The sequence below is a fragment of the Ascaphus truei genome, chromosome 1, assembly GCF_040206685.1.
Source record: "Ascaphus truei isolate aAscTru1 chromosome 1, aAscTru1.hap1, whole genome shotgun sequence".
Lineage (NCBI taxonomy): Eukaryota > Metazoa > Chordata > Amphibia > Anura > Ascaphidae > Ascaphus > Ascaphus truei.
The window spans coordinates 449,934,645-449,952,933 of NC_134483.1; the positions used below are offsets into that span (position 1 = coordinate 449,934,645).

The 18,289-nt window shown below is 46.1% G+C and overlaps 1 protein-coding gene across 1 annotated transcript in view; it reads right to left on the bottom strand.

Moving 5' to 3' along the window:
* LOC142503780 (2-hydroxyacylsphingosine 1-beta-galactosyltransferase-like) overlaps positions 1-16,027 on the bottom strand; it is an 80,319-nt gene extending 64,292 nt beyond the window's left edge. The window contains exon 1 of the mRNA XM_075616465.1: positions 15,552-16,027. The gene's annotated coding sequence lies outside the window, so the exon portion shown is untranslated. The remainder of the gene's footprint in view (positions 1-15,551) is intronic.
* Positions 16,028-18,289: the final 2,262 nt, after the last annotated feature.

An 18,289-nucleotide genomic window follows, 5' to 3' on the forward strand; every position in this document is an offset into this window, starting at 1 on the left:
CCCTCCCCCCTTCAACCCCCACCCCCTAGAGCACCTTGAGCAAATAAACAGTTAGGCAATATGTTAAGCAGGAGAGATCAGGGAACCTGAAGAGGTTGGGATCATATAAGAAAGACTCAAAAGTGAACTGAGAATCCCTGAGTTGTAAAATATCACAACAACCCAGGTACTGACCGAAACACACATACAGGAAAACAGTGTTTAAGATTTCCCCCCCTCTCCAATCCCTCCCCGCCCTTCCTCCCCAACCCCTCCCCTCCCTTGTCATCTACCCCCCCTCCGCCCCTCCCTCCCCTTTCCCCCCCCCTAAATGTATACCCAAGTACAGGATCAAGGCACTGAAAAGCGACCCAATATGTTTAGTGCAGGAGACCAAAGAGCCTCCCAAGTGACCTACGTGAATTACATGTAGACAACCATGAGCAATGTATGCAATACCTGTAATATATGCTTAGAAACAATGTACTTCACACCCCCCCCTTCCACCCCCCTCCATCTCTCTCTCCCCCCCCCCTCCCCTTCCCTCCCTTCTCCTCCCCCCCAGCCTTTCCTCCCTCATTTGCATAAGACTTCCTCCTGATAAAACAAGATGGGCCCGGAGAGACCCCTAACCAGGAGTATAACATATCCAAAATGGGCTCCATAAAGATTAAAGGGAAAGCACAAGATGAAGGGGGACGAGTCACCCACCACCTCACATTAACACAGGCTCTCGCCCCTTTGCACCACCCCCCAGAATCAGGACACCTCAGCTCCCTACTGTGTCCCCCCCCCCCTCACATTTCCTCCTCTGCCCTTTACCCCCCCTTCACTCGCCCCCCCCTCCTACCATACCCCCCCTCTCCAACCTGCCCCCCCATACTCACAACTCCGTGCCCCCGCAGGAGGGAGCACCGGGAGTGTAGACATGGACCCAGCCCCTCAGACAAGAAGCGAAACACGTCCAGGAGACTGAACACCCCAAACCTTTTCTCTCTTGGTCCCCTCCCCTGATAACCCTAACACCCATAAGCACTACGGAAAAAACGGTCCGGACGAAAACAAGGATACCCTAGGGTCTCCACCTTGCCCGAGCCTGCCGGAGGTCGTCACCGGCCCCACCCCCCCAAGGGTCTTAAACCCAACCTGCCGGCCTTTAGTTAAGACCGGACTTCAACCTTTTCGACCCCGATAGGGTCGACCTTCTTTCTCTCTCTATCCCCCGCTGTTACTGTCCCAGAGGGCCCCCCTCCCCATCCTCCCCTTCTACCCACCATGGCTGGCCGATTCTGGTCCTTGATTAACAAAGGAGTTCTCTGGTCCTCGCCACCCAGCAGTGCAGCCTTCCACAAACCCAGACCCGACTGGCCCTAGAGAGAAGGGATAGCTCTTACACCCCAGTAAGTAACTCAGATAACATGGCTCATCAAGGGGCAATCAAAATTGTCTCCCTGAACGTAAAGGGCCTGCATAATAATAGGAAAAGGAGACTTGCTCTCCAGGTGATAAAAAAGTCGGGAGGCGACATTATTTTCCTTCAGGAGACACATTTCACATCTCAAGATCCGCCCAAAACATTTCAAAACGCATACCCGATGAGCTACTTCTCATCATTTAGTAGTAAACGCCGAGGAGTTGCATTCTGATTCATCAGGGCACCCCATTTAATCTAACAAAAATAAAGACGGACCCAGAGGGAAGATTTATTGTAGTCTATGGCTCACTTTCGGGTTCGGCAGTCGCCCTAGTTAACCTTTATGCCCCTAATGAGAATCAGACGGAGTTCTTAAAAAAAGTCCTGGAAGAAATTGACCCAGCTTATCTGTCCTCACTACTCATAGCGGGAGACCTTAACATGGCCCTCAACCCGATTAAAAACAAATCAAGTACCCCAGGACGACACCACTCCACCCAGTCCCAAAGATTGGGGGAAAAAATTAAAGCTATTATCGGAGATTTCTCTTTGGTGGACATTTGGAGAACACAACATCAGGAGCAAAGGGATTATACCTTTTACTCGGCACCTCACCAGACCTACTCTCGTATAGACTATTTTCTTGCAACCAAGAATATCCTAGAGGCCGCTGCTAACTCGGATATAGGCCCAATCACGTGGTCAGACCATGCTCCCATCACCCTGACCCTCTCCATTCCATTTGTCAAACTAGTTTCATATAGCTGGAAACTGAACGACTCCTTATTAAACCACACCGAGATAGAGAAGGAGATCAAAAAATCCCTTAAGGATTATTTCAGAATAAACGCGGGTTCAGTCTCATCTCCAGCAACCCTGTGGGAAGCCCATAATGTGACAATCAGAGGAAACTTTATCTCAATTGCCTCCCACAGGAAGAAAACGAAAACCAGACTAACCAAAGAGCTCACAGACAACATTGTTAAATTAGAGCAGCAGCACAAACCTAACCCTTTTCGGAGAATTTACAAACAGCTGACAGCTGCTAGAAATGATCTGAAAGAGATTCAATTGGAAAATGTAGAAAAGGCTCTCAAATGGACAGGTCAGAGGTATTATGACAAAGGGAATAAGGCTGATAGACTTCTTGCTAGTAGGTTAAGAGGAGTATAAAAAAGGTCACAAATAACGGCGATTAAGAGTGGATCTGGTGAGATATTATACAACGAGAAAAAAATATCAGAAGAATTCACCAAATTTTACACTAAATTATATAATCTAAGGGCTCGCTCTGCTAACCCAAGTACTTCTGACCTAAAGTCAATGATTAACTATTTAGATGAATGCATGCTCCCCTCTCTGACAGAGGAGGAAAACGCTAGGCTAAACGCAAAAATAACGATAGAAGAATTGACGCTAGCTGTAAAGGCAGCAAAAATTTCCAAAACGCCGGGCCCTGGTGGCTTCACAAATTTCTACTATAAGAAATTCCTACCCGTACTGTCCACCCACTTGCTGAATTTGTTCAACTCATTTCTAGAAGGAAGTCCTATCCCACCTTCAATGTCGTCCGCTAATCTGGCCATAATACACAAAGAAGGGAAGGACCCAACCCAGTGTGGGAGCTATAGGCCAATCTCACTGTTGAACAACGACCTCAAATTGTATAGAAAGATACTGGCGAACAGACTTAACCCCATTCTACCGAGATTAATACATACGGACCAGGTCGGGTTTGTCTCAGGCCGTCAGGCCTCGGACAATACCCGTAAAATAATCAATATAGTCGACCATGTCCATCTGACAGGATCAAAAGCAATGTTATTCAGCTTAGACGCAGAGAAGGCATTTGACAGAATTGATTGGCTATTTTTAGATCAAACATTAATAAAATTTGGCTTCAAAGACTCGTTCCTAGAGGGAGTCCGAGCACTATACCAAAATTCGTCTGCCACGGTCAGACTCCCAGGTGGAGTTTCCGAGAGATTCCAAAATAGAAATGGAACTCGGCAGGGGTGCCCCCTGTCCCCCCTCCTTTTTGCCCTTACGATCGAACCACTAGCGACCAAAAAACGAAGCAACCCAAATATACAGGGCACCACCATCGGAAAAGTACAATACAAAATTTCCCTATTCGCTGATGATATCATTCTAACTTTGACTAAGCCCCAAACTTCCCTTCCTAAACTTCAAAAGGAACGGACGGACTATGGAAAGATATCAGGGTATAAAATAAACAGCGACAAATCAGAGGCCCTAAATCTTAGTCTCCCAGACCCCAAAGTAAAACTCCTCAAACTAAATTTCAGCTACAGGTGGTGCTCTTCACACATTAAATACCTGGGAGTTAATGTGTCAAGACACTATCGAGCTCTATATCGGGACAATTACCCGAAGCTATGGGAGCAGATCAAAAAAGACCTGGATCAATGGGAAGGTTACCAGATCTCATGGATCGGGAGGATGATAACTGCCAAGATGAATATACTCCCAAGACTGTTGTACTTTTTCCAAACACTCCCGATCCATGTTCCTGGCACTGATCTGAAAAATATCCAAAACAGATTGTTCCACTTCATTTGGCAGGGCAAGAGACCCAGAGTCGCGAGGTCGGTCCTGCTGGCATCAAGATCCAGGGGAGGCCTGGGGATCCCAGACCTGCAGAAATACTACCTAGCCGCCCAATTGAAACAGGCAGTAATGTGGAACACAGACCCGCCCATTGCGGCTAGATAAAAATAGAGACTCAATATGCCGAGATGCCTTCCCTGCAAGCCTGCCTCTGGAGCCTGGACAGAGGAGACGGGCACACCCACAACCTTAAACTACAGGCCTCGTTACACACATGGGAAGTCTGGGCGAAATGTAAGATCAGATATGGCCTGTCTTCACCCAGTTCCCAACTAACACCCATCCTCAATAACCCAAAATTTCCCCCGGGATGTGGATCCATGCTGTTCGACCAATTCAGAACAAGGGGGATTGGGGCGATTGCTGATTTCCTAAGCCTTGGGAAGCTCCTGAGCTAAAGCGGAAAAGAGAAAAAGTTCCTCCTTGAATGCACTCGGATGAGCCAGTATTGATAGTAATGAGTGTGTTAAAAACCTTTTAATCACAAGAGAAGGTTAAAAAAGAATTGTACAGAGGGGCATGGTATATATAATCCAAGGCCAGCCCCTAAAAGGCAAACCAGCAGAATCGTCCTCACTCTTGAGGAGATATGGGTATAACAACACCTAAATGTGGAACTGTGTCGCTCAGATAGTACCCTTTCCTATAATACCAGATTAGAGGGTCCATAAACCATATGGAAATCCTTATGTCAATAATTCAATGAACCTAAAATGATATAGGTCATTGAAGCTAAGTCTGGAGGGTAATTATCTTACACCGACTGGACAGATGGTATATATCTGGGTGATGTCCCTAGTCCACTTAAGCGGTGTGTATAGTAGAAAAACAAGACATGGTGAAAACAATAACAACGCAACAAAGATTATAGTCAAAAAAAGAAAAAACTCAACCACCATGTACATATAGTAGTGAGATGTGTAGCTAAATAGTGTGTGAGCTCTGCAAAGGGCAAGCACAAAGTGTGCTAACGGAGACGCCCTGAGGCACGGTTCAAAGACCGTATCCAGTTATAGCCTCTATATACTCGTTGATGTTTAGTGCAGAGATCAAAATCACAAAAAGCCTCTAACAAAGATTATAATCAAAAAAAGAAAAAACTCAACCACCATGTACATATAGTAGTGAGATGTGTAGCTAAATAGTGTGTGAGCTCTGCAAAGGGCAAGCACAAAGTGTGCTAACGGAGACGCCCTGAGGCACGGTTCAAAGACCGTATCCAGTTATAGCCTCTATATACTCGTTGATGTTTAGTGCAGAGATCAAAATCACAAAAAGCCTCTCTAGAGTCCAGTAGTTAGCACTAATCAGGCCCAGTAGTTATAGGTTGCTGATAAGTACATGGGGTGAGGAACAAACTAACTCATAAATCAGATTAAGTCTCCCTTCCCCTCTACAAACGATGGTGCAGCGGCTTTTGAGTGCACACAAGAGCTAAGTAGCACCCTTATTAGGACTGAAGATACTATCCTGTCCTGACAATCTACTGTGAATTGTTATGTCTGCTATGTTTTCACTCTATCATAGCTACCATTCAGGTTACCAGCATAATATGTGCAAATAAGAGAGGGGGATGTAATCAGGGGTTCTGTTAACTGACCATTATCAGCCCTAGCTGTGTATATATTATATTTACCTGCTTAGAGGGAGACTTAATCTCACTACTATATGTACATGGTGGTTGAGTTTTTTCTTTTTTTGACTATAATCTTTGTTGCGTTGTTATTGTTTTCACCATGTCTTGTTTTTCTACTATACACACCGCTTAAGTGGACTAGGGACATCACCCAGATATATACCATCTGTCCAGTCGGTGTAAGATAATTACCCTCCAGACTTAGCTTCAATGACCTATATCATTTTAGGTTCATTGAATTATTGACATAAGGATTTCCATATGGTTTATGGACCCTCTAATCTGGTATTATAGGAAAGGGTACTATCTGAGCGACACAGTTCCACATTTAGGTGTTGTTATACCCATATCTCCTCAAGAGTGAGGACGATTCTGCTGGTTTGCCTTTTAGGGGCTGGCCTTGGATTATATATACCATGCCCCTCTGTACAATTCTTTTTTAACCTTCTCTTGTGATTAAAAGGTTTTTAACACACTCATTACTATCAATACTGGCTCATCCGAGTGCATTCAAGGAGGAACTTTTTCTCTTTTCCGCTTTAGTTATACTCTTCCTCTTTTGCACCGGTATTTGGCTCGACACCTTATTACTTATACACTTTTTACCTGCTGATGCGGGAGCATCCCTTACCCCTCCCTCCCCCCCCTCCCCATTCTTGGATTATCTAAGCTCCTGAGCTATCAAGATCTGAGGGCCAAATACAAAATTAGGGAATTGGACACGTTCAAATATCTTCAAATCAGACATTTTATTCGGAAAATATGCCCACACCCAGAATTCCCCACTCTCACTAAATTTGAATATCTCTGCAAAGCCAATGCCCACCAAAAAGGTCTGATATCAGAAATTTACCTGGAACTAGGGAAACCAACGACCCTCTCATAGCATGACTACATGCTCAAGTGGACGGCAGACTTGAATATAACTATAGAAAGAGAGACCTGGGAAGAAATCTGGCAGGCAGCCTCAGAAACTTCCCTATGCACTACAATAAAGGAGAATATTTATAAAATCCTGTATTGCTGGTATCTTACCCCAGCACGTTTACATCAGATCTACCCTCTGGCATCAGATCTATGTTGGAGAGGCTGTGGTCATAGAGGGGACATGGTCCACATCTTATGGTCATGTCCAGAAATTGTAAAGTACTAGACCAAAGTCCAAAATTTGATAAGAGGTCACTGACCTAGAATTACCTATCGAACCACTGACCTTCCTACTGGCCAGGCCAATGCACAACATTGTCCGACCAAATAGGAAATTAATCTCCTTTATTCTCACCGCGGCGAGATGTGAGATCGCGGCCTAATGGAAGAAAACAACCACACCAGCTACGAGAACGATAAAAAGGAGAATCAGTGAGGTGATGCTCATGGAGCGACTAACTGCTGAGACGAAACCTATTTGCATTCTACAAGGTTTGGGAGCCCTGGATACTCCTTACGAGAGAAAGGCAACTGGGCCGAACAAGATAGAAAGCCACCCTCTCTCGAGAGGAACAAGGGATAGAAGGAGCTAACACTCTAACCACCATCTGGGTCAGGGTCCTGACAGCCAGGGTGGAGATCCTCTCCACCCCCCCCCCCCCCCCACTGCCTTCCCTCTCTGAAGGCATCTCCTTAACTCGACAATTTAGGTTGTCATTCTGTTTCCCCAAAAATGTTAAAATGTCTCTGAATTAGGCAATGTGGTTTGTTGTACATTTACTGTTGTATCAGTGCCTAATAAAAACATTTGGAAAAAAAAAAAATCAATAAAACTGAAGTTGGGGGAAAAAAAAAAAAAAAAAAAAAACATACTGGGAGTCGCAAAACAGAAGTTTGGAACCAGATACACAATCAGATTACAGCTTGTAAGGAATCAGGGAACACGTCCCCTGCGGCGTGTTCCCTCCTTACCTCCTGCTGCACAGCATCCCGTTGCAAGAAATCAGAGCGCGTGTTCCCTGCGGCGTGCTTCCTCCTTGCCTCCTGCTGTACAGTCTCCCGTGCACCTTACAGAGCGCGCCCACGGAGGGCTTTCAAGGTTCCCACGGAGCTTGGCTCTGCCCCTCCACATATCACGCGGCCGCCCTGCGCGGCAGGCACACGTGACACACGTGCACCGCTCCCCACCTGCGCATCAACTCTAATTTCTCCCTCACCTGCCTCCTGCTTCTCACAGCCTATCCCTGCCTCCGCAGAGGCCGCTCCTCCGCTCAACCCCCTTCTCTCATGGGACGCCTGTTGCTATATATGCTCAGCTCTGTCACTTCCTCTTTGGCTGAGCATAGTTATTGGTAGCCTTGTGTTCCCACATCTCTATTCCTGCCTCGGTCCGGTCTGTGTACTAATCTTGTTGCGGTTTGCCTCCCTGTGTACCGACCCGGCTAGACTTTGGACCCATCTCTAGATTACCGACCCTGGCTTACCTCTGACCTTCCGTTCTTCTCCATCCCTGACCACGGCAAACAGACTATCTACTTCTCTACTGGCTCCAACCCTAGACCATGGCACTTCGGACTCTGACCACTCTCCTGGTACCTACCTACGACCTCAACAAGTATCAAAGCTAACCCACTCATCAACCCAGACCCGGCGATCTTGACTATCCACCCTCCAGGCGTGCCTCCGCTGCTGTGGATGCGCAGTTCTATACTTTCGAACCTCAGTACCGGGGTTCCGCGTTGTTCGTGGTGAGCGCAAGCGTTAAACAGCTGGGACAAAAAAAAAAAAAAGGGACAAACCCCCTGAAAAGAAGAGGACAGAAAGACCCCTTTCAGGGGTAAATACAACTTTATTTACTATATGTTTGCTGGCTATTTATTGATTTTGAAGGGGCAAAAGTGCGATTAGCAATATCTGGCTAATAGGGTTTTTGCCTATTACTCTGTGTGGTGGTGGTGTTGACAACATTGGTTGTAAATGTGGTAATCTGTGCCCCGTTGAGAGCATACAGTAGATAACCACAATGGCGATGAATGGATTAAATGGCTAGTGCTTTTTTTTTTTTATAGTATTGTATTTGGTATTTAATTTTATTCTAATGTTCAGTATTATTTGAATGGGCACAAGTGCTATTAGCCATATTGGGCTATAACCCATTCCTGTGTGGTGGTGAGGGTGGGTGGTTTGGTGGTGATAGAGGGGGTGGGTTAAGGGGATTAGTTGCTCCGGGGTGAGTGGTTATGCCTCACGGGTGGGTAGCGGGAGGGGTTAACCCATTAAATACCTTAGCAGTAGCTAGGGTAATGAAGGGATTAACCCCTCCTGCAACCCTCCCAGGAGGCCTAACCATACGCCCTGGGGCAACTACAACCTTCACCCACCCCTCTACCACCATGAAAGCGGGTACTGCTGGTTAACCCCTGTGTGTCTGTGTCTGTCTGCCCCCTCCCACTGTGTAATGCCCCTCTCCCTGTGTGTGTGCCCCTTCCCAGTGTGTGTGTGTGTGTGTGTGTGTGTGTGTGTGTGTGTGTGTGTGTGTGTGTGTGTGTGTGTGTGTGTGTGTGTGTCAGTCCCCCTCCCAGTATGTGTGTGTGTGACTGCCCCTCTCCCATTCTGTGTGTGTGTGTGTGTGTGTGTGTGTGTGTGTGTGTGACTGCCCCCCCAGAGTGTGTGTGACTGCCCCCCCCAGTGTGTGTGTGACTGCCCCCTCCCAGTGTCTGTGTATTAGTGACAGTGTGTATACAGACACCAACCCAGTCACCCACTCACCCACGTGTCAGTCAAACGTGTTAGTCACCCACCCACGTGTCAGTCACCCACCCACGTGTCAGGCAGTCACCCACCCACCCACGTGTCAGGCAGTCAGTCACCCACCTGTTCTATATACCATGCGTGTATTCATTGTATTGGATCATGTGAAGGGGGTTATCCAGCGCTGCTAGGATCCCTCACAGGTGGAGGTGCTATCATCAGAACGAATCAGGTGCACCCCAGGCTTCCTGCAGCGAGGGGTCAGGTAACGCACCACACACAGTCACCCCAGACACAGGGGAAAGGGGGCTACAAAGTCTCAGCCACTCAGCTGACCCAACGTCAGCCAGGCCCCAGGTACTCAAAGCATAAATGAGTCCTGCCCACATGCCAACCATGTCACCACCAGGCATTACCATAACTGAGCCCCATGTGGCAAGGTTAGGCTAAGATTATAGTAGGCACACGCGCGACGGAGCGCACGGCGTTGCGCACACCTGTCGCCCGAGCGATGGGTGCAATGAGATAGAGGCGATTCGGGAGGAGAGCCGGACGTGTCCCAGGCTGATTCGCCCTCATTGGCTGAACCGCTCACGTGACACGGCCACCGCGCGAAAAAAAACAAAAAGCATTTGTCTTATGAAAAATCTGCCGTGCGGCCACTGCAGCGCACCCTCGCGCAATATGACCAACCCGTGCAGCGCGCTAAATCGCAGGCGCCGTCACGCTCACTATAATCGCGGCCATACCCTGCATTCATAACATAATATAAAAACAGACACCTCAAATAGAAATATAGTCAATACAAGTATAACTGACACGAAACAGAATTTTACTAAAATGCGAGGGAGTGCAAGAAAACAGAGATAGGTGTGCGGCACGATCTCCCACCCCTCACAGCCTGCCTGTATCCCCTCCTGCAGGCCCCATCCGGGATGTTGCTGGTGACCAAGAGGGGAGGGAGGGGGTAGGAGCAAAAGGTGGGGGTGGGGTGCGCCAGGAAGGTACCCAACATGCACCACCGGCCATACACAGGGGTAGCGCTACTTCTCACACACTTTTGGGTGGGCCTGTCTTGGTGGACACCAGATTGTTAGGTGCCCAAGGCACCCTCATAACTTTGGGAGAAGCTCACTGGGGTGTGGGTTAAGTGTTGGTCATATACAGTGGGGGTACGGCCTTGGTGGCCCTGCATATTATTGCGTTTGTCTGTTTATATGCCAGTAAATATAAGTTAGCCGTACTGGGTGTGTATCCTTATTCCTTTACTGGTGGGTTCCTGTAAGGGATTATCCTACTGCGTTCTCTCTCAGATGGAGGTGCTGCATACCCACGAGCGTAATCGCCCCAGGCTCCCAGCGGAGTAGGATCAGGCCTCCTGTAAGCCACGCAGGTAACAGCAGCACAGGTAGTTTCCCTTAGTTACGGGGAAGGGGGCTACATTTGCATGTCTTTCTCAAAAAATGTTTTTGAAGGGAGATTGCACATTTAGGGCCATGTTTACTAAGGAGTGCTACTTTATAAGACACCTTATAGCGCTGGAAGACCCCTTTCAGACCACTCCAGTAAATAGGCCATTAGTGGGCAACAGGTGGCACGGAGGGGCAACCTTGTACAAATATGTGCCCTCCAGGTATAAAATGGCCATGGGGTCAAATGTCAGTCTCTGCAGCCTGACTGTAGTTTCTTTTATAAAACTACAAAATATTAAAAGTCTTGCCGCTCTGGAACTGGAGGGTCCAGTAAAGAGGCCATTGGGGGACAACAGGCGTCCTGGTGAATGCGTGCAACCCTCAGGGGGCCCCAACCTCTGGCCAACCGAGCAGCCCACTCTCCCTTTTTCCTCAGTGCAGAGTCCGCATCTGTGCATAATACAGCTATATCAGCTTCTCCCCACTCCCTCAGCTGCTTAATAACAGTGTGCGGATAAATACTGTACTGTCCCGCTGCTCTCCTTTGATACTCTCTAGTTCCCAGTGTAAGAAGAGAAGCGGGCAGTATGTACTCTGCACTATATTTATATGTGGCTAATGTGCAACCCTTTTGAAGGCTCAGGGTCCGCATGTTTATGTTACCTACCACGGAAAACATCTATTCCAACCACCTACCCTAAGCCCTTACCCTAAAAACCCCTACCCTAACCCCCTCCTAAAAACTCCTACCCTAAGAACCCCTACCCTAACCCATTCCCTAAAAAGCCCTACCCTAAGCCCTTACCCTAAAAACCTCTACCCTAACCCCCACCGCTAAAACCCTCTTAAATTAACCCCCTACCCTAAACGCGGCCGCGACTAAATGTCCCATTCCGTGTCAGACTGGGTCGTCCATGTCAGGGGAGCGCAAACTTTTTGAGCTGGGTCCCCCTGCCAGCTCGCTCTTGCGCCCCCCTCTCCCCCTCCATCTTTTACACAACCCCTCACACCCCGCCTCTCCCGCTCCCTCTCCCGCACCCCACCCGCTCATACACCCCACCTCTCCCGCTCATACACCCCACATCTCCCGCTCATACACCCCACCTCTCCCGCTCCTACACCCCACCTCTCCCGTTCCCTCTTAGGCTGGGGCCATGGTGCCTTTGCCCGTGCGGAGGCATGCGCAGCCGTGACGTCATCCGTGTGAAGCGGGTGCGTTTTGTGGCCTGTGAAAAAGAGCCGTGCCACGCTGTGGGGGGCATGCCTAGGATGCGTCATGGAGCTGGGTCGTCCTCATTGGGCGAACCGCTCACGTGACCGACCTGTCATGCCAAGAAATCAGTTTGAGCTGATTCTTGCGCAACGCGCCCGCTTCCTCACGCACGCCGCATGGACGCGAACACTGCCTTAAGGCAGTCTGTTCGCTCAGCGTGCAGATGCGCTTGCACGGTCTGCGGTACCATAGCCCCAAATTTACACCCCGTCTCTCCCCCTCTCTCTTACACACCCACCTCTCCCCCCCTCTCTTACAGACCCACGTCTCCCCCTCCCTCTCTTATACACCCACCTCTCACATTACCTCCTTCTAATCCTCCTCCTCCTCCTCTGTCTCTCACTCCCCATCTCCCCCTCCCTGTTACACCCACCTCTCCTGCTCCCTCTTACACCCCCAGCCCTGCCGCCTATGCTGTCCCCCTAAGTCCTCGGGCATGGTGCCTCGGGCCGCGCTGATCCGTGCTTCTGCTCTGCCTCGCCTGCTCAAACTGTCCTGGCAGGCGAGGCAGTGAGCACGCTTTGGGGGCGGGGCGGAGGCGGAACGGAGGCGGAGCGCGGGGCTAGTCCCTCGCTCCCATTGGATGTTTGCGGTCACGTGACCGCTCCTGTGGGTGCTTTCCCTGGCCTTAGACAGCGTGCCGTCAGGGGGCGGGCCAGTGACGTCATGGAGCTGGTTCGCCCTCATTGGGCGAACCGCTCACGTGACCGGCCCTGCGCTCCGGCGAGCGCTGAAATGTAAAAATCTGCTAAGACCTACGCTTCCGCGCGCTTGCGGAAGCGTAGGCAAGCCCCTACTAAAGCCGCTCTAATTGCAGCTGTAGGGGCTCAGTGCCGAGCGGAAGCGCGCCTCAGCCAGCAAGCAGCAACCCTGGACGAGGCCTAAGGAATCTCCAGAATTCCACCAGCTCAGTACGGCAACCAATCTCATAGCTCCCTGCAAAGCAAAGGGCAATCAGCAGCCCCGTGCCAAGAAACCGACCAATCAGCGGCCTCGCTGTGAGGGAACAACCAATGAGTGGAAAAGCAGTTGAAAAAAAAACAAAAAACACTACCCCAAAATAAATTGTATAAAAAAAAAACAGCTGTACACCCATAGGGACCCTTCAGTATTAAAAGTTTCAGGATTTGGAGCTAATGGCTCTTACAGCCAGATACACGTGTGTGCGCGCGTGTGTATATATATGTGTGTAAATACATGTATGTATATAAACAAAATCATTAGAATGGTACACAGTTAACATAGTAAGACGTGAGAAAAAAAGTGTGTTAGAAAGACGTCATTGTTAACCAGGCAACAGGACAGGCTCAATACTGAACTACAGTATGGTAGCCAGTCTAAAGTGTGACCTCTAGGCACCTTGCAGATAGAGGGATGCTTCCTTCGCTTTTAACCCATGCAATGGTGCCAGGCAAAAATCACTAAGGCACTAGTCTGACAACAGAGGTAGTAACTTGTACGGTATGGTAAGGACAGTTTCCAGCTGAACTGCTCAGAGAAAGGCCATATGCAAGTGAGTCCTCTTGTTTTTCATGGAGGGGAAAACGAGCTTACACAAATACAAAGCCAATTGCTTAAAACAGTACTGAGGGTACAAAATAAATATCTGAAGATGCAGTCCCAGGCATTTTAGCAAAATATACAAGAGTTTCAAGAGGGAAAGAACTTAGCAAGGCAACATCACCTCTACAATTCTTAATTGGTTCATTCTAAAACTGAAGAAGCACTGGATGTGAAGATTTAGGGCAGACTATGGAAAGAGGTAGTTAGAGGAAAGACTTGGGAGGTGAAGGAGCTATGTGTTGTTGAGGGAATAAGTGATACAGTATTTACTGTAGGAAAGAGGCGGAAAGGGTGGAAGTGGAGGTCAAGAAGGAAGCAGGGGATAAAAGCACACCTGAACTAAACGTGACAGTTATCTCCCTGTAATGCAGTATGTGTGTAAATATATAACATAATACACATTATATACTGAATATATTCATACACTATGCCCGTGGTGGGCAACCCTGTTGCCAATCGCCACACGTGGCGAATCGGCCATTAAAGTGTGGAGAATGAGTTTGCTAGGTCCCACAGTAAAATAAACTGTATCCTGGCGGCGTGTGCTGGTTTCCGCTTTCTGAATGAGTCAATGTAGTGAAGCAGTAACAGGTGATAGTGCTGAGGTGAGTGAAGCAGACAAACAGTGTATTGTTTAATATGTTCGATTGAGCAACCTAATTTCTCAATTTATACAAGGTGTGGTGATTTTCACTTCTCATTCGCCACACCTGTGGCTACATTGAAAAATAGGTTGCCCACTCTGCTCTATGCTATGTCTATGCACAAATACAGTGTCTATATATCTATTTATATATACTGTATGTACAGATGTAGAAGACATTAATGTTCCTGCTGGCGCATTGCAGCAGGGGGGAACAACACTCCAGCAGGAACATACACCATTGTGTCTCAATTAGACGCACGCAAAATTGGGGCAGGGCTTATGCATTATTGTAATCGGTGGCGCGAGCCGGCAGGTGCTGTGATGCCTACATCTGTATTTAAACATAAGTATGAATATATACATACACACTATTACTGTACTGTTTCTATATCACCACATACTATATTTCTTTGTTCACCCATCACTGATAGATAACAATAGCATGTCCCTTACCTATAGCATTTAGTGCATGTACTATTTGCGCAGTATTGGAGCAACTATTTCTCCCAGTTGCTACTGTATTATTCTCTTACAGTAGGTGCTGTTCAGCATAGAATGTTCAGTGCTGATAGTTCCATTTGCCGTCTGCAAACTGATAAATGTTTTTATCAGAGGAACTTTATGACCACCCCTATTGCACATTGCACTCTGTGCTATGGTTATTTAATCTAAACTAATACACACAGTGCAAGGTCTACACGTCCACCATTGATGTACATTGAGAACTACTACATTGTTCGCCCACGCACCAATACATTTTGAATATACATTTATATAAAATTGTAGACAAATCACAGTGCACTCACGGTTCCAAGAATCAGTTGCCTGGGATTCATGCACGGATTAATTGCAGAAGAAATTGAAGTGATGATGCACTCACAGGACTCCTTAACTGCAACCACTTATTTTATTCAAAAGAAATTGGTATAGGCTGCACTCAATGTTTATAAAACGATTTTAAAAATCTTCAAAAGGTGCTGGAACATACAAGGTAGTATGCAGATAGATTTATGTAGATAAGGAAGAATGTGTGAAATAACCAAGCATAACAAATGCATTTACTTAAAGCTTAGAGCTTAGTGCAGGACAAAAAACAAAACTGATAATGTCTCAGGGCAGCAGCCCTTTCGTCAGATCACCCCCACTTCTTTCATTCAAACAGGCAGGATCGACGTTTCGGTCTCTGCATGGACCTTTATCCACTTTGCAGTGAAGTCCTGTGAGTGCATCGTTACTACATTTTTTAAATAGCAAATTGAATATATAACTCCAATTATATGTATATAATTCACATTGCGCTTCACTCTTAATTTCCTCACCTCGTATCCTCCAGGTCTGTGGCGATGTCTTTTTTTAAAAGGGGGGAAGGGTTAAAATCTCCAGTTATAAAGGATGTGAACTAGTGCAGAGATGACATGGAAGTGTGCCTGTGTCCCTGCAGCGTGTCTGCCCAAGAGTTGCCACTCCTTCTCTCTATGAGATCACAGGGGGGGGAACGGGACAGGTGCAGAACTTCTTCAGATACCTCTTCAGCGTTCAGGATAATTAGGACTTTGAAGCCTGTGGGTGACACTGGAAAGTTCCCTCCTCGCCGGATTCAATGACCGTGCCTGGTACTATAGACTTCTGTCCCTAGACCTTTTGCGTTATCACAAATGTCACTGTGTGATGCTGTCCGTTCCCTGCACTGGGTGTGATGATGATCTCGCCACTCTCTCCTCCCTTTACTCCGGATCCTTCACTCTCTTCTCTCATGACGGTGTCACTTGTTGTGCCCTTTGTAACTTCTGACAATGTCCTAGTGCAGACCCCGCCCCCTCTCCAGCCCTGCTCTGCATGCACAGCATCACTTAAGCAGAACCTGTGACACACTGTGGGAGGAATAAACACATTTGCTTGTTAATTGTAAATAAGCGTGTGACTAATTAGAAATAGCTACTAAAGGTGAAATGCTGCACACCACATAACAATAATATAAAGATACAACTACCGGTGCTCCTGGTTGAGGATTCTCTGTGATGATCCAGCTTACAATGGAAAGTATAAGGGGATAGACTAAAATGTTTAATGTGAAAAACGATTAATGTGGATTAATGTGGCAAGACATACACCAATTGACTTCAAACTTGGCACAGAACATGCTTTGCACTCCCCCAAACTGTCCATAAAATTTCATGTTTTTTGATAACATGCACCGCAAATTATGTACATTAATCACTATCCGAAAGTGGAAAATGCTTACCTTAAACGCGTTTATTGTGAATCTAGGAGTCAAAACATACAGTGATTCATTTAAAACTTGCCACATGAGGTGCTGTATACTGCCCACAACTATCCTGAAAATTACAAAGTGTTTGCTAGCACACACAGCAAATTGTTTACATTATGCACTCTAAGAAGGGCCCAGTATCTCATATGGAAATGCGTAACTTTAATTAAATTACATTAAAATTTGGCAGAACACATACTTTACACGGCCCGCAACTATCCTGAAATTTACATGGCTTTTGCTGACATACACAGCAAATTATTAACGTTAACCAGTTGCTGAAGGACAACAGTCTAAAACGATTAATGTGGAAAAACGTTTAATGTGGATTAATGTGGCAACACATACACCAATTGCCTTCAAACTTGGCACAGTACATGCTTTGCACTCCCCCAAACTGAACTGCAAATTTCATGGCTTTTGAGAATATGCACTGCAAATTATTCACATTAACCAGTTTCTGGAAGTGGAAAATGGATACCAAACGTGCTTAATATTAATTAAAGTGTTAAAACTTAATCCGATTAGCTTCCAACTTGGCACATGATGTACTGTATACTGCCTACAACTATCCTGAATATTTAAACGTGTTTGCTCACACACACTGCAAATTATTTACATTAATTTTGCTGCACGAATCATAAACTATCTTTTGAACTTGATACTGTGTCTGCACCAGAATACAAATTCCACAGAGGATGCAAGAACTGAAAAATTACCAAACAAAAGGTTTATTTACTTCACACCCTGATAACATTACTTTGTTTAGAACAGGCAGTCCTCATTTTACAACGCTTTGCTTTTCAACGAATGGCTTATCCAACGCTAGGCAATGCATACCTATATTCATTTTTACAACGCCAAAACGGCTTATCCAACGATCTTACGACGCTTTCCAAAGTTGTTAATGTTTGTGTAGATAATATATTATATAATATTAGATTATACTATATAATATATTATAATATTATATAATATATTATAATATATAATATATTATAATATTATAATATTATATAATATTATCTTATAATATTCTCTTATATATTATATATATATATATATATATATATATATATATATATATATATATATATATAATACAGCATATACTATATGATTTACGTGTGTGCTGCATATCTTATTGCCTGCGTAAAATAATTGGTGTATTTTACTGTTAAAAATGCCTTCAGGAACGGAACCATTCATTCAAACAGTGTTCCATATGGGAAAAAGTGTTTCGCTTTATGACGTTTTGCTATCCAACGCCATTTTGAGTAACGCCTTGTGTCTGAGAACCGAGGACTGCCTGTATCAGAGACTTGTAAACAAACTGTGGTTCATTAAATAACATTTAGATCCCAATACATATTCCTCACAGAGGTCAAAGTAGGGGAATTTCTGACCTATCCACCATTTATGATAGATCAGATATATTTCTAGGTAATCCCATCAATTTAATAGCAACACACATAATTTAGTTTGAGCATTCTTAGTCAACCAATCGGTTTGGGAAACACATTTATACCACATACACAGTATTAGTTATTTAACAAGAGAGGAGAGAGAAGGAGATTTTAGAGAAAGCTATTTCAATTCCAATAGACATCAGAGAAGGTAATTATGATCATAATTCTTGTTCACTTGTAAATCTGTATGTAACGGGTGTTCCCTCTGGCCCGACCCACCCAATCTCATATTGGCCCGTGTAGTCTAACCAGTCCCCCATTACAAGGCGTGTGTGGTGGTGCACCTGCAAGTAACAGGACTCTTGAGTCTCCCGCTTGA